Here is a 15,304-nt window from a genome sequence, read left to right on the forward strand (position 1 = left end):
CTTTTAACATGAAAAATCCAATGAGGAGAAGAAAAGCAAAGCCAAAGAGTCCATCCCAAAATCCGACAAACAAGCAAAATGAACAAAAAGCATTGAATTCAATTCTTTCTGATTTTAGAAACTGCATTAAAGAAGGGGTGCACCGGTCCTGGAGATACTGCAATACCAGGTCAATGCGTGGAGTGGACAGAGCAAGCTCTTTTTCCATCTCCCTGTTCTAAAAATCCATTTAATATATGGTCCCCAGATAGGGGACGTATCAGATATTAAACTGATAAGAACAGATACTACACTTGATCTTAGCCAAAAGGCCGAGAAGCGATAACCAGAATTGGTTTCCGACTACGGTGCCACCCAAGGATTCTGAAAAGTCCATTTGTGGAGATGGCCACCTGGACTCCCGTTAAGAAGACATGCTGTCAACCTCTAGATCCCTCACATGCCTGCACTTTTCGGCTTGCTGCTGCTGCAATCCACGCGTTTTAGATCTGCATAACTCCACCTCTTTTAGCACAGTACCCTCAACCCCCGGCTGTTCCCACCCGCCTCAACACCGTTGGAAGGGAGGAGAACCAATTAAGGCGGGGGGGGGGTGGAACGAGCATCTGTCTACCCTTAGCAGGAGGGTTGCTGATTAATTACCTCTCCTGCTGCTGCTGCTGCTGGCTGTCCAGCAGCAGACTGAACGTGGCTGCTGCTGTGCGCAGGTATATAAAGGCTCAGAGCCTATTATGACACGCGCAGCCAGCGTTCCATTGCCACATTCCGTCTACTGCAGGCGGGATACCTGGATGGCTGAATGTCACTGAGAAGCTCACAGAGACCGCCATAAGCAACAGTTTAAAAGAATGCCACAGACTAATCAACCAAACTTTTTGGGTTGGTTTCTCTTTTATAGTCTGCAGGCATTAAATGAAAGAAGTCAGTGTTCCAGCAGAGGGAGACAACGTTTCAGAAAAGGCATTGTAGCAAACCAAAAAAGAAATTTTAAGCGCAGCAGAGTAACCAGCTCACATACCTGTTAGCTCAGGTGAGTTTAAAAGGCTGCTGTTGATAACAAGGGCATTTGCTAAATAGATGGTGTGTGTGCAACAATATACTGAAAGGTCAATTATATTGTGCAGCTTATCTCACCACCTGTAGTTATTTAGGTGAAAGCTCCAAAATGCTTGCCTAATATGTCTGTTTATCCAAAAGGAAGTATAGAGGGAGAGCTAGATAGATAGCATTGCATTACATTACATTACATGGCAATGCAGTGCACAGTTGCTGAAGTTGAACCAAAATGAGCTTGTCATCTGGCTTCTGCAACTTTTAACATGAAAAATCCAATGAGGAGAAGAAAAGCAAAGCCAAAGAGTCCATCCCAAAATCCGACAAACAAGCAAAATGAACAAAAAGCATTGAATTCAATTCTTTCTGATTTTAGAAACTGCATTAAAGAAGGGGTGCACCGGTCCTGGAGATACTGCAATACCAGGTCAATGCGTGGAGTGGACAGAGCAAGCTCTTTTTCCATCTCCCTGTTCTAAAAATCCATTTAATATATGGTCCCCAGATAGGGGACGTATCAGATATTAAACTGATAAGAACAGATACTACACTTGATCTTAGCCAAAAGGCCGAGAAGCGATAACCAGAATTGGTTTCCGACTACGGTGCCACCCAAGGATTCTGAAAACTCCATTTGTGGAGATGGCCACCTGGACTCCCGTTAAGAAGACATGCTGTCAACCTCTAGATCCCTCACATGCCTGCACTTTTCGGCTTGCTGCTGCTGCAATCCACGCGTTTTAGATCTGCATAACTCCACCTCTTTTAGCACAGTACCCTCAACCCCCGGCTGTTCCCACCCGCCTCAACACCGTTGGAAGGGAGGAGAACCAATTAAGGCGGGGGGGGGGTGGAACGAGCAGCTGTCTACCCTTAGCAGGAGGGTTGCTGATTAATTACCTCTCCTGCTGCTGCTGCTGCTGGCTGTCCAGCAGCAGACTGAAGGTGGCTGCTGCTGTGCGCAGGTATATAAAGGCTCAGAGCCTATTATGACACGCGCAGCCAGCGTTCCATTGCCACATTCCGTCTACTGCAGGCGGGATACCTGGATGGCTGAATGTCACTGAGAAGCTCACAGAGACCGCCATAAGCAACAGTTTAAAAGAATGCCACAGACTAATCAACCAAACTTTTTGGGTTGGTTTCTCTTTTATAGTCTGCAGGCATTAAATGAAAGAAGTCAGTGTTCCAGCAGAGGGAGACAACGTTTCAGAAAAGGCATTGTAGCAAACCAAAAAAGAAATTTTAAGCGCAGCAGAGTAACCAGCTCACATACCTGTTAGCTCAGGTGAGTTTAAAAGGCTGCTGTTGATAACAAGGGCATTTGCTAAATAGATGGTGTGTGTGCAACAATATACTGAAAGGTCAATTATATTGTGCAGCTTATCTCACCACCTGTAGTTATTTAGGTGAAAGCTCCAAAATGCTTGCCTAATATGTCTGTTTATCCAAAAGGAAGTATAGAGGGAGAGCTAGATAGATAGCATTGCATTACATTACATTACATGGCAATGCAATGCACAGTTGCTGAAGTTGAACCAAAATGAGCTTGTCATCTGGCTTCTGCAACTTTTAACATGAAAAATCCAATGAGGAGAAGAAAAGCAAAGCCAAAGAGTCCATCCCAAAATCCGACAAACAAGCAAAATGAACAAAAAGCATTGAATTCAATTCTTTCTGATTTTAGAAACTGCATTAAAGAAGGGGTGCACCGGTCCTGGAGATACTGCAATACCAGGTCAATGCGTGGAGTGGACAGAGCAAGCTCTTTTTCCATCTCCCTGTTCTAAAAATCCATTTAATATATGGTCCCCAGATAGGGGACGTATCAGATATTAAACTGATAAGAACAGATACTACACTTGATCTTAGCCAAAAGGCCGAGAAGCGATAACCAGAATTGGTTTCCGACTACGGTGCCACCCAAGGATTCTGAAAAGTCCATTTGTGGAGATGGCCACCTGGACTCCCGTTAAGAAGACATGCTGTCAACCTCTAGATCCCTCACATACCTGCACTTTTCGGCTTGCTGCTGCTGCAATCCACGCGTTTTAGATCTGCATAACTCCACCTCTTTTAGCACAGTACCCTCAACCCCCGGCTGTTCCCACCCGCCTCAACACCGTTGGAAAGGAGGAGAACCAATTAAGGCGGGGGGGGGGGTGGAACGAGCAGCTGTCTACCCTTAGCAGGAGGGTTGCTGATTAATTACCTCTCCTGCTGCTGCTGCTGCTGGCTGTCCAGCAGCAGACTGAAGGTGGCTGCTGCTGTGCGCAGGTATATAAAGGCTCAGAGCCTATTATGACACGCGCAGCCAGCGTTCCATTGCCACATTCCGTCTACTGCAGGCGGGATACCTGGATGGCTGAATGTCACTGAGAAGCTCACAGAGACCGCCATAAGCAACAGTTTAAAAGAATGCCACAGACTAATCAACCAAACTTTTTGGGTTGGTTTCTCTTTTATAGTCTGCAGGCATTAAATGAAAGAAGTCAGTGTTCCAGCAGAGGGAGACAACGTTTCAGAAAAGGCATTGTAGCAAACCAAAAAAGAAATTTTAAGCGCAGCAGAGTAACCAGCTCACATACCTGTTAGCTCAGGTGAGTTTAAAAGGCTGCTGTTGATAACAAGGGCATTTGCTAAATAGATGGTGTGTGTGCAACAATATACTGAAAGGTCAATTATATTGTGCAGCTTATCTCACCACCTGTAGTTATTTAGGTGAAAGCTCCAAAATGCTTGCCTAATATGTCTGTTTATCCAAAAGGAAGTATAGAGGGAGAGCTAGATAGATAGCATTGCATTACATTACATTACATGGCAATGCAATGCACAGTTGCTGAAGTTGAACCAAAATGAGCTTGTCATCTGGCTTCTGCAACTTTTAACATGAAAAATCCAATGAGGAGAAGAAAAGCAAAGCCAAAGAGTCCATCCCAAAATCCGACAAACAAGCAAAATGAACAAAAAGCATTGAATTCAACTCTTTCTGATTTTAGAAACTGCATTAAAGAAGGGGTGCACCGGTCCTGGAGATACTGCAATACCAGGTCAATGCGTGGAGTGGACAGAGCAAGCTCTTTTTCCATCTCCCTGTTCTAAAAATCCATTTAATATATGGTCCCCAGATAGGGGACGTATCAGATATTAAACTGATAAGAACAGATACTACACTTGATCTTAGCCAAAAGGCCGAGAAGCGATAACCAGAATTGGTTTCCGACTACGGTGCCACCCAAGGATTCTGAAAACTCCATTTGTGGAGATGGCCACCTGGACTCCCGTTAAGAAGACATGCTGTCAACCTCTAGATCCCTCACATGCCTGCACTTTTCGGCTTGCTGCTGCTGCAATCCACGCGTTTTAGATCTGCATAACTCCACCTCTTTTAGCACAGTACCCTCAACCCCCGGCTGTTCCCACCCGCCTCAACACCGTTGGAAGGGAGGAGAACCAATTAAGGCGGGGGGGGGGTGGAACGAGCAGCTGTCTACCCTTAGCAGGAGGGTTGCTGATTAATTACCTCTCCTGCTGCTGCTGCTGCTGGCTGTCCAGCAGCAGACTGAAGGTGGCTGCTGCTGTGCGCAGGTATATAAAGGCTCAGAGCCTATTATGACACGCGCAGCCAGCGTTCCATTGCCACATTCCGTCTACTGCAGGCGGGATACCTGGATGGCTGAATGTCACTGAGAAGCTCACAGAGACCGCCATAAGCAACAGTTTAAAAGAATGCCACAGACTAATCAACCAAACTTTTTGGGTTGGTTTCTCTTTTATAGTCTGCAGGCATTAAATGAAAGAAGTCAGTGTTCCAGCAGAGGGAGACAACGTTTCAGAAAAGGCATTGTAGCAAACCAAAAAAGAAATTTTAAGCGCAGCAGAGTAACCAGCTCACATACCTGTTAGCTCAGGTGAGTTTAAAAGGCTGCTGTTGATAACAAGGGCATTTGCTAAATAGATGGTGTGTGTGCAACAATATACTGAAAGGTCAATTATATTGTGCAGCTTATCTCACCACCTGTAGTTATTTAGGTGAAAGCTCCAAAATGCTTGCCTAATATGTCTGTTTATCCAAAAGGAAGTATAGAGGGAGAGCTAGATAGATAGCATTGCATTACATTACATTACATGGCAATGCAATGCACAGTTGCTGAAGTTGAACCAAAATGAGCTTGTCATCTGGCTTCTGCAACTTTTAACATGAAAAATCCAATGAGGAGCAGAAAAGCAAAGCCAAAGAGTCCATCCCAAAATCCGACAAACAAGCAAAATGAACAAAAAGCATTGAATTCAATTCTTTCTGATTTTAGAAACTGCATTAAAGAAGGGGTGCACCGGTCCTGGAGATACTGCAATACCAGGTCAATGCGTGGAGTGGACAGAGCAAGCTCTTTTTCCATCTCCCTGTTCTAAAAATCCATTTAATATATGGTCCCCAGATAGGGGACGTATCAGATATTAAACTGATAAGAACAGATACTACACTTGATCTTAGCCAAAAAAGGCCGAGAAGCGATAACCAGAATTGGTTTCCGACTACGGTGCCACCCAAGGATTCTGAAAAGTCCATTTGTGGAGATGGCCACCTGGACTCCCGTTAAGAAGACATGCTGTCAACCTCTAGATCCCTCACATGCCTGCACTTTTCGGCTTGCTGCTGCTGCAATCCACGCGTTTTAGATCTGCATAACTCCACCTCTTTTAGCACAGTACCCTCAACCCCCGGCTGTTCCCACCCGCCTCAACACCGTTGGAAGGGAGGAGAACCAATTAAGGCGGGGGGGGGGTGGAACGAGCATCTGTCTACCCTTAGCAGGAGGGTTGCTGATTAATTACCTCTCCTGCTGCTGCTGCTGCTGGCTGTCCAGCAGCAGACTGAACGTGGCTGCTGCTGTGCGCAGGTATATAAAGGCTCAGAGCCTATTATGACACGCGCAGCCAGCGTTCCATTGCCACATTCCGTCTACTGCAGGCGGGATACCTGGATGGCTGAATGTCACTGAGAAGCTCACAGAGACCGCCATAAGCAACAGTTTAAAAGAATGCCACAGACTAATCAACCAAACTTTTTGGGTTGGTTTCTCTTTTATAGTCTGCAGGCATTAAATGAAAGAAGTCAGTGTTCCAGCAGAGGGAGACAACGTTTCAGAAAAGGCATTGTAGCAAACCAAAAAAGAAATTTTAAGCGCAGCAGAGTAACCAGCTCACATACCTGTTAGCTCAGGTGAGTTTAAAAGGCTGCTGTTGATAACAAGGGCATTTGCTAAATAGATGGTGTGTGTGCAACAATATACTGAAAGGTCAATTATATTGTGCAGCTTATCTCACCACCTGTAGTTATTTAGGTGAAAGCTCCAAAATGCTTGCCTAATATGTCTGTTTATCCAAAAGGAAGTATAGAGGGAGAGCTAGATAGATAGCATTGCATTACATTACATTACATGGCAATGCAGTGCACAGTTGCTGAAGTTGAACCAAAATGAGCTTGTCATCTGGCTTCTGCAACTTTTAACATGAAAAATCCAATGAGGAGAAGAAAAGCAAAGCCAAAGAGTCCATCCCAAAATCCGACAAACAAGCAAAATGAACAAAAAGCATTGAATTCAATTCTTTCTGATTTTAGAAACTGCATTAAAGAAGGGGTGCACCGGTCCTGGAGATACTGCAATACCAGGTCAATGCGTGGAGTGGACAGAGCAAGCTCTTTTTCCATCTCCCTGTTCTAAAAATCCATTTAATATATGGTCCCCAGATAGGGGACGTATCAGATATTAAACTGATAAGAACAGATACTACACTTGATCTTAGCCAAAAGGCCGAGAAGCGATAACCAGAATTGGTTTCCGACTACGGTGCCACCCAAGGATTCTGAAAACTCCATTTGTGGAGATGGCCACCTGGACTCCCGTTAAGAAGACATGCTGTCAACCTCTAGATCCCTCACATGCCTGCACTTTTCGGCTTGCTGCTGCTGCAATCCACGCGTTTTAGATCTGCATAACTCCACCTCTTTTAGCACAGTACCCTCAACCCCCGGCTGTTCCCACCCGCCTCAACACCGTTGGAAGGGAGGAGAACCAATTAAGGCGGGGGGGGGGTGGAACGAGCAGCTGTCTACCCTTAGCAGGAGGGTTGCTGATTAATTACCTCTCCTGCTGCTGCTGCTGCTGGCTGTCCAGCAGCAGACTGAAGGTGGCTGCTGCTGTGCGCAGGTATATAAAGGCTCAGAGCCTATTATGACACGCGCAGCCAGCGTTCCATTGCCACATTCCGTCTACTGCAGGCGGGATACCTGGATGGCTGAATGTCACTGAGAAGCTCACAGAGACCGCCATAAGCAACAGTTTAAAAGAATGCCACAGACTAATCAACCAAACTTTTTGGGTTGGTTTCTCTTTTATAGTCTGCAGGCATTAAATGAAAGAAGTCAGTGTTCCAGCAGAGGGAGACAACGTTTCAGAAAAGGCATTGTAGCAAACCAAAAAAGAAATTTTAAGCGCAGCAGAGTAACCAGCTCACATACCTGTTAGCTCAGGTGAGTTTAAAAGGCTGCTGTTGATAACAAGGGCATTTGCTAAATAGATGGTGTGTGTGCAACAATATACTGAAAGGTCAATTATATTGTGCAGCTTATCTCACCACCTGTAGTTATTTAGGTGAAAGCTCCAAAATGCTTGCCTAATATGTCTGTTTATCCAAAAGGAAGTATAGAGGGAGAGCTAGATAGATAGCATTGCATTACATTACATTACATGGCAATGCAATGCACAGTTGCTGAAGTTGAACCAAAATGAGCTTGTCATCTGGCTTCTGCAACTTTTAACATGAAAAATCCAATGAGGAGAAGAAAAGCAAAGCCAAAGAGTCCATCCCAAAATCCGACAAACAAGCAAAATGAACAAAAAGCATTGAATTCAATTCTTTCTGATTTTAGAAACTGCATTAAAGAAGGGGTGCACCGGTCCTGGAGATACTGCAATACCAGGTCAATGCGTGGAGTGGACAGAGCAAGCTCTTTTTCCATCTCCCTGTTCTAAAAATCCATTTAATATATGGTCCCCAGATAGGGGACGTATCAGATATTAAACTGATAAGAACAGATACTACACTTGATCTTAGCCAAAAGGCCGAGAAGCGATAACCAGAATTGGTTTCCGACTACGGTGCCACCCAAGGATTCTGAAAAGTCCATTTGTGGAGATGGCCACCTGGACTCCCGTTAAGAAGACATGCTGTCAACCTCTAGATCCCTCACATACCTGCACTTTTCGGCTTGCTGCTGCTGCAATCCACGCGTTTTAGATCTGCATAACTCCACCTCTTTTAGCACAGTACCCTCAACCCCCGGCTGTTCCCACCCGCCTCAACACCGTTGGAAAGGAGGAGAACCAATTAAGGCGGGGGGGGGGGTGGAACGAGCAGCTGTCTACCCTTAGCAGGAGGGTTGCTGATTAATTACCTCTCCTGCTGCTGCTGCTGCTGGCTGTCCAGCAGCAGACTGAAGGTGGCTGCTGCTGTGCGCAGGTATATAAAGGCTCAGAGCCTATTATGACACGCGCAGCCAGCGTTCCATTGCCACATTCCGTCTACTGCAGGCGGGATACCTGGATGGCTGAATGTCACTGAGAAGCTCACAGAGACCGCCATAAGCAACAGTTTAAAAGAATGCCACAGACTAATCAACCAAACTTTTTGGGTTGGTTTCTCTTTTATAGTCTGCAGGCATTAAATGAAAGAAGTCAGTGTTCCAGCAGAGGGAGACAACGTTTCAGAAAAGGCATTGTAGCAAACCAAAAAAGAAATTTTAAGCGCAGCAGAGTAACCAGCTCACATACCTGTTAGCTCAGGTGAGTTTAAAAGGCTGCTGTTGATAACAAGGGCATTTGCTAAATAGATGGTGTGTGTGCAACAATATACTGAAAGGTCAATTATATTGTGCAGCTTATCTCACCACCTGTAGTTATTTAGGTGAAAGCTCCAAAATGCTTGCCTAATATGTCTGTTTATCCAAAAGGAAGTATAGAGGGAGAGCTAGATAGATAGCATTGCATTACATTACATTACATGGCAATGCAATGCACAGTTGCTGAAGTTGAACCAAAATGAGCTTGTCATCTGGCTTCTGCAACTTTTAACATGAAAAATCCAATGAGGAGAAGAAAAGCAAAGCCAAAGAGTCCATCCCAAAATCCGACAAACAAGCAAAATGAACAAAAAGCATTGAATTCAACTCTTTCTGATTTTAGAAACTGCATTAAAGAAGGGGTGCACCGGTCCTGGAGATACTGCAATACCAGGTCAATGCGTGGAGTGGACAGAGCAAGCTCTTTTTCCATCTCCCTGTTCTAAAAATCCATTTAATATATGGTCCCCAGATAGGGGACGTATCAGATATTAAACTGATAAGAACAGATACTACACTTGATCTTAGCCAAAAGGCCGAGAAGCGATAACCAGAATTGGTTTCCGACTACGGTGCCACCCAAGGATTCTGAAAACTCCATTTGTGGAGATGGCCACCTGGACTCCCGTTAAGAAGACATGCTGTCAACCTCTAGATCCCTCACATGCCTGCACTTTTCGGCTTGCTGCTGCTGCAATCCACGCGTTTTAGATCTGCATAACTCCACCTCTTTTAGCACAGTACCCTCAACCCCCGGCTGTTCCCACCCGCCTCAACACCGTTGGAAGGGAGGAGAACCAATTAAGGCGGGGGGGGGGTGGAACGAGCAGCTGTCTACCCTTAGCAGGAGGGTTGCTGATTAATTACCTCTCCTGCTGCTGCTGCTGCTGGCTGTCCAGCAGCAGACTGAAGGTGGCTGCTGCTGTGCGCAGGTATATAAAGGCTCAGAGCCTATTATGACACGCGCAGCCAGCGTTCCATTGCCACATTCCGTCTACTGCAGGCGGGATACCTGGATGGCTGAATGTCACTGAGAAGCTCACAGAGACCGCCATAAGCAACAGTTTAAAAGAATGCCACAGACTAATCAACCAAACTTTTTGGGTTGGTTTCTCTTTTATAGTCTGCAGGCATTAAATGAAAGAAGTCAGTGTTCCAGCAGAGGGAGACAACGTTTCAGAAAAGGCATTGTAGCAAACCAAAAAAGAAATTTTAAGCGCAGCAGAGTAACCAGCTCACATACCTGTTAGCTCAGGTGAGTTTAAAAGGCTGCTGTTGATAACAAGGGCATTTGCTAAATAGATGGTGTGTGTGCAACAATATACTGAAAGGTCAATTATATTGTGCAGCTTATCTCACCACCTGTAGTTATTTAGGTGAAAGCTCCAAAATGCTTGCCTAATATGTCTGTTTATCCAAAAGGAAGTATAGAGGGAGAGCTAGATAGATAGCATTGCATTACATTACATTACATGGCAATGCAATGCACAGTTGCTGAAGTTGAACCAAAATGAGCTTGTCATCTGGCTTCTGCAACTTTTAACATGAAAAATCCAATGAGGAGCAGAAAAGCAAAGCCAAAGAGTCCATCCCAAAATCCGACAAACAAGCAAAATGAACAAAAAGCATTGAATTCAATTCTTTCTGATTTTAGAAACTGCATTAAAGAAGGGGTGCACCGGTCCTGGAGATACTGCAATACCAGGTCAATGCGTGGAGTGGACAGAGCAAGCTCTTTTTCCATCTCCCTGTTCTAAAAATCCATTTAATATATGGTCCCCAGATAGGGGACGTATCAGATATTAAACTGATAAGAACAGATACTACACTTGATCTTAGCCAAAAGGCCGAGAAGCGATAACCAGAATTGGTTTCCGACTATGGTGCCACCCAAGGATTCTGAAAAGTCCATTTGTGGAGATGGCCACCTGGACTCCCGTTAAGAAGACATGCTGTCAACCTCTAGATCCCTCACATACCTGCACTTTTCGGCTTGCTGCTGCTGCAATCCACGCGTTTTAGATCTGCATAACTCCACCTCTTTTAGCACAGTACCCTCAACCCCCGGCTGTTCCCACCCGCCTCAACACCGTTGGAAAGGAGGAGAACCAATTAAGGCGGGGGGGGGGTGGAACGAGCAGCTGTCTACCCTTAGCAGGAGGGTTGCTGATTAATTACCTCTCCTGCTGCTGCTGCTGCTGGCTGTCCAGCAGCAGACTGAAGGTGGCTGCTGCTGTGCGCAGGTATATAAAGGCTCAGAGCCTATTATGACACGCGCAGCCAGCGTTCCATTGCCACATTCCGTCTACTGCAGGCGGGATACCTGGATGGCTGAATGTCACTGAGAAGCTCACAGAGACCGCCATAAGCAACAGTTTAAAAGAATGCCACAGACTAATCAACCAAACTTTTTGGGTTGGTTTCTCTTTTATAGTCTGCAGGCATTAAATGAAAGAAGTCAGTGTTCCAGCAGAGGGAGACAACGTTTCAGAAAAGGCATTGTAGCAAACCAAAAAAGAAATTTTAAGCGCAGCAGAGTAACCAGCTCACATACCTGTTAGCTCAGGTGAGTTTAAAAGGCTGCTGTTGATAACAAGGGCATTTGCTAAATAGATGGTGTGTGTGCAACAATATACTGAAAGGTCAATTATATTGTGCAGCTTATCTCACCACCTGTAGTTATTTAGGTGAAAGCTCCAAAATGCTTGCCTAATATGTCTGTTTATCCAAAAGGAAGTATAGAGGGAGAGCTAGATAGATAGCATTGCATTACATTACATTACATGGCAATGCAATGCACAGTTGCTGAAGTTGAACCAAAATGAGCTTGTCATCTGGCTTCTGCAACTTTTAACATGAAAAATCCAATGAGGAGAAGAAAAGCAAAGCCAAAGAGTCCATCCCAAAATCCGACAAACAAGCAGAATGAACAAAAAGCATTGAATTCAATTCTTTCTGATTTTAGAAACTGCATTAAAGAAGGGGTGCACCGGTCCTGGAGATACTGCAATACCAGGTCAATGCGTGGAGTGGACAGAGCAAGCTCTTTTTCCATCTCCCTGTTCTAAAAATCCATTTAATATATGGTCCCCAGATAGGGGATGTATCAGATATTAAACTGATAAGAACAGATACTACACTTGATCTTAGCCAAAAGGCCGAGAAGCGATAACCAGAATTGGTTTCCGACTACGGTGCCACCCAAGGATTCTGAAAAGTCCATTTGTGGAGATGGCCACCTGGACTCCCGTTAAGAAGACATGCTGTCAACCTCTAGATCCCTCACATGCCTGCACTTTTCGGCTTGCTGCTGCTGCAATCCACGCGTTTTAGATCTGCATAACTCCACCTCTTTTAGCACAGTACCCTCAACCCCCGGCTGTTCCCACCCGCCTCAACACCGTTGGAAGGGAGGAGAACCAATTAAGGCGGGGGGGGGGTGGAACGAGCAGCTGTCTACCCTTAGCAGGAGGGTTGCTGATTAATTACCTCTCCTGCTGCTGCTGCTGCTGGCTGTCCAGCAGCAGACTGAAGGTGGCTGCTGCTGTGCGCAGGTATATAAAGGCTCAGAGCCTATTATGACACGCGCAGCCAGCGTTCCATTGCCACATTCCGTCTACTGCAGGCGGGATACCTGGATGGCTGAATGTCACTGAGAAGCTCACAGAGACCGCCATAAGCAACAGTTTAAAAGAATGCCACAGACTAATCAACCAAACTTTTTGGGTTGGTTTCTCTTTTATAGTCTGCAGGCATTAAATGAAAGAAGTCAGTGTTCCAGCAGAGGGAGACAACGTTTCAGAAAAGGCATTGTAGCAAACCAAAAAAGAAATTTTAAGCGCAGCAGAGTAACCAGCTCACATACCTGTTAGCTCAGGTGAGTTTAAAAGGCTGCTGTTGATAACAAGGGCATTTGCTAAATAGATGGTGTGTGTGCAACAATATACTGAAAGGTCAATTATATTGTGCAGCTTATCTCACCACCTGTAGTTATTTAGGTGAAAGCTCCAAAATGCTTGCCTAATATGTCTGTTTATCCAAAAGGAAGTATAGAGGGAGAGCTAGATAGATAGCATTGCATTACATTACATTACATGGCAATGCAATGCACAGTTGCTGAAGTTGAACCAAAATGAGCTTGTCATCTGGCTTCTGCAACTTTTAACATGAAAAATCCAATGAGGAGAAGAAAAGCAAAGCCAAAGAGTCCATCCCAAAATCCGACAAACAAGCAAAATGAACAAAAAGCATTGAATTCAATTCTTTCTGATTTTAGAAACTGCATTAAAGAAGGGGTGCACCGGTCCTGGAGATACTGCAATACCAGGTCAATGCGTGGAGTGGACAGAGCAAGCTCTTTTTCCATCTCCCTGTTCTAAAAATCCATTTAATATATGGTCCCCAGATAGGGGACGTATCAGATATTAAACTGATAAGAACAGATACTACACTTGATCTTAGCCAAAAGGCCGAGAAGCGATAACCAGAATTGGTTTCCGACTACGGTGCCACCCAAGGATTCTGAAAAGTCCATTTGTGGAGATGGCCACCTGGACTCCCGTTAAGAAGACATGCTGTCAACCTCTAGATCCCTCACATGCCTGCACTTTTTGGCTTGCTGCTGCTGCAATCCACGCGTTTTAGATCTGCATAACTCCACCTCTTTTAGCACAGTACCCTCAACCCCCGGCTGTTCCCACCCGCCTCAACACCGTTGGAAGGGAGGAGAACCAATTAAGGCGGGGGGGGGTGGAACGAGCAGCTGTCTACCCTTAGCAGGAGGGTTGCTGATTAATTACCTCTCCTGCTGCTGCTGCTGCTGGCTGTCCAGCAGCAGACTGAAGGTGGCTGCTGCTGTGCGCAGGTATATAAAGGCTCAGAGCCTATTATGACACGCGCAGCCAGCGTTCCATTGCCACATTCCGTCTACTGCAGGCGGGATACCTGGATGGCTGAATGTCACTGAGAAGCTCACAGAGACCGCCATAAGCAACAGTTTAAAAGAATGCCACAGACTAATCAACCAAACTTTTTGGGTTGGTTTCTCTTTTATAGTCTGCAGGCATTAAATGAAAGAAGTCAGTGTTCCAGCAGAGGGAGACAACATTTCAGAAAAGGCATTGTAGCAAACCAAAAAAGAAATTTTAAGCGCAGCAGAGTAACCAGCTCACATACCTGTTAGCTCAGGTGAGTTTAAAAGGCTGCTGTTGATAACAAGGGCATTTGCTAAATAGATGGTGTGTGTGCAACAATATACTGAAAGGTCAATTATATTGTGCAGCTTATCTCACCAACTGTAGTTATTTAGGTGAAAGCTCCAAAATGCTTGCCTAATATGTCTGTTTATCCAAAAGGAAGTATAGAGGGAGAGCTAGATAGATAGCATTGCATTACATTACATTACATGGCAATGCAATGCACAGTTGCTGAAGTTGAACCAAAATGAGCTTGTCATCTGGCTTCTGCAACTTTTAACATGAAAAATCCAATGAGGAGAAGAAAAGCAAAGCCAAAGAGTCCATCCCAAAATCCGACAAACAAGCAAAATGAACAAAAAGTATTGAATTCAATTCTTTCTGATTTTAGAAACTGCATTAAAGAAGGGGTGCACCGGTCCTGGAGATACTGCAATACCAGGTCAATGCGTGGAGTGGACAGAGCAAGCTCTTTTTCCATCTCCCTGTTCTAAAAATCCATTTAATATATGGTCCCCAGATAGGGGACGTATCAGATATTAAACTGATAAGAACAGATACTACACTTGATCTTAGCCAAAAGGCCGAGAAGCGATAACCAGAATTGGTTTCCGACTACGGTGCCACCCAAGGATTCTGAAAAGTCCATTTGTGGAGATGGCCACCTGGACTCCCGTTAAGAAGACATGCTGTCAACCTCTAGATCCCTCACATGCCTGCACTTTTCGGCTTGCTGCTGCTGCAATCCACGCGTTTTAGATCTGCATAACTCCACCTCTTTTAGCACAGTACCCTCAACCCCCGGCTGTTCCCACCCGCCTCAACACCGTTGGAAGGGAGGAGAACCAATTAAGGCGGGGGGGGGGTGGAACGAGCAGCTGTCTACCCTTAGCAGGAGGGTTGCTGATTAATTACCTCTCCTGCTGCTGCTGCTGCTGGCTGTCCAGCAGCAGACTGAAGGTGGCTGCTGCTGTGCGCAGGTATATAAAGGCTCAGAGCCTATTATGACACGCGCAGCCAGCGTTCCATTGCCACATTCTGTCTACTGCAGGCGGGATACCTGGATGGCTGAATGTCACTGAGAAGCTCACAGAGACCGCCATAAGCAACAGTTTAAAAGAATGCCACAGACTAATCAACCAAACTTTTTGGG

At 45.3% G+C, this 15,304-nt stretch overlaps 12 non-coding genes across 12 annotated transcripts; all 12 read right to left on the reverse strand.

Annotated features, from left to right (window-relative positions):
• Positions 1–132: 132 nt before the first annotated feature.
• On the reverse strand, positions 133–323 carry LOC141186397 (U2 spliceosomal RNA). Its single transcript, XR_012260679.1, has one exon. It is a non-coding gene; the product is annotated as a U2 spliceosomal RNA (small nuclear RNA).
• Positions 324–1,443: 1,120 nt separating this feature from the next.
• LOC141186398 (U2 spliceosomal RNA) lies at positions 1,444–1,634 on the reverse strand. The gene has a single exon (XR_012260680.1). It is a non-coding gene; the product is annotated as a U2 spliceosomal RNA (small nuclear RNA).
• A 1,120-nt stretch (positions 1,635–2,754) lies between these two features.
• On the reverse strand, positions 2,755–2,945 carry LOC141186399 (U2 spliceosomal RNA). Its single transcript, XR_012260681.1, has one exon. It is a non-coding gene; the product is annotated as a U2 spliceosomal RNA (small nuclear RNA).
• Positions 2,946–4,066: 1,121 nt separating this feature from the next.
• Positions 4,067–4,257, reverse strand: LOC141186400 (U2 spliceosomal RNA). Its single transcript, XR_012260682.1, has one exon. It is a non-coding gene; the product is annotated as a U2 spliceosomal RNA (small nuclear RNA).
• Positions 4,258–5,377: 1,120 nt separating this feature from the next.
• On the reverse strand, positions 5,378–5,570 carry LOC141185216 (U2 spliceosomal RNA). Its single transcript, XR_012259899.1, has one exon. It is a non-coding gene; the product is annotated as a U2 spliceosomal RNA (small nuclear RNA).
• A 1,120-nt stretch (positions 5,571–6,690) lies between these two features.
• LOC141186401 (U2 spliceosomal RNA) lies at positions 6,691–6,881 on the reverse strand. Its single transcript, XR_012260683.1, has one exon. It is a non-coding gene; the product is annotated as a U2 spliceosomal RNA (small nuclear RNA).
• A 1,120-nt stretch (positions 6,882–8,001) lies between these two features.
• On the reverse strand, positions 8,002–8,192 carry LOC141186403 (U2 spliceosomal RNA). The gene has a single exon (XR_012260685.1). It is a non-coding gene; the product is annotated as a U2 spliceosomal RNA (small nuclear RNA).
• A 1,121-nt stretch (positions 8,193–9,313) lies between these two features.
• LOC141186405 (U2 spliceosomal RNA) lies at positions 9,314–9,504 on the reverse strand. The gene has a single exon (XR_012260686.1). It is a non-coding gene; the product is annotated as a U2 spliceosomal RNA (small nuclear RNA).
• A 1,120-nt stretch (positions 9,505–10,624) lies between these two features.
• Positions 10,625–10,815, reverse strand: LOC141186406 (U2 spliceosomal RNA). Its single transcript, XR_012260687.1, has one exon. It is a non-coding gene; the product is annotated as a U2 spliceosomal RNA (small nuclear RNA).
• Positions 10,816–11,935: 1,120 nt separating this feature from the next.
• On the reverse strand, positions 11,936–12,126 carry LOC141184628 (U2 spliceosomal RNA). The gene has a single exon (XR_012259365.1). It is a non-coding gene; the product is annotated as a U2 spliceosomal RNA (small nuclear RNA).
• A 1,120-nt stretch (positions 12,127–13,246) lies between these two features.
• LOC141186407 (U2 spliceosomal RNA) lies at positions 13,247–13,437 on the reverse strand. The gene has a single exon (XR_012260688.1). It is a non-coding gene; the product is annotated as a U2 spliceosomal RNA (small nuclear RNA).
• A 1,119-nt stretch (positions 13,438–14,556) lies between these two features.
• On the reverse strand, positions 14,557–14,747 carry LOC141186408 (U2 spliceosomal RNA). Its single transcript, XR_012260689.1, has one exon. It is a non-coding gene; the product is annotated as a U2 spliceosomal RNA (small nuclear RNA).
• Between the last annotated feature and the right edge of the window lie 557 nt (positions 14,748–15,304).

Source organism: Phyllobates terribilis, unplaced genomic scaffold (genome assembly GCF_046119375.1).
Source record: "Phyllobates terribilis strain yellow unplaced genomic scaffold, ASM4611937v1 Scaffold_40__1_contigs__length_11209783, whole genome shotgun sequence".
Taxonomy (NCBI): domain Eukaryota; kingdom Metazoa; phylum Chordata; class Amphibia; order Anura; family Dendrobatidae; genus Phyllobates; species Phyllobates terribilis.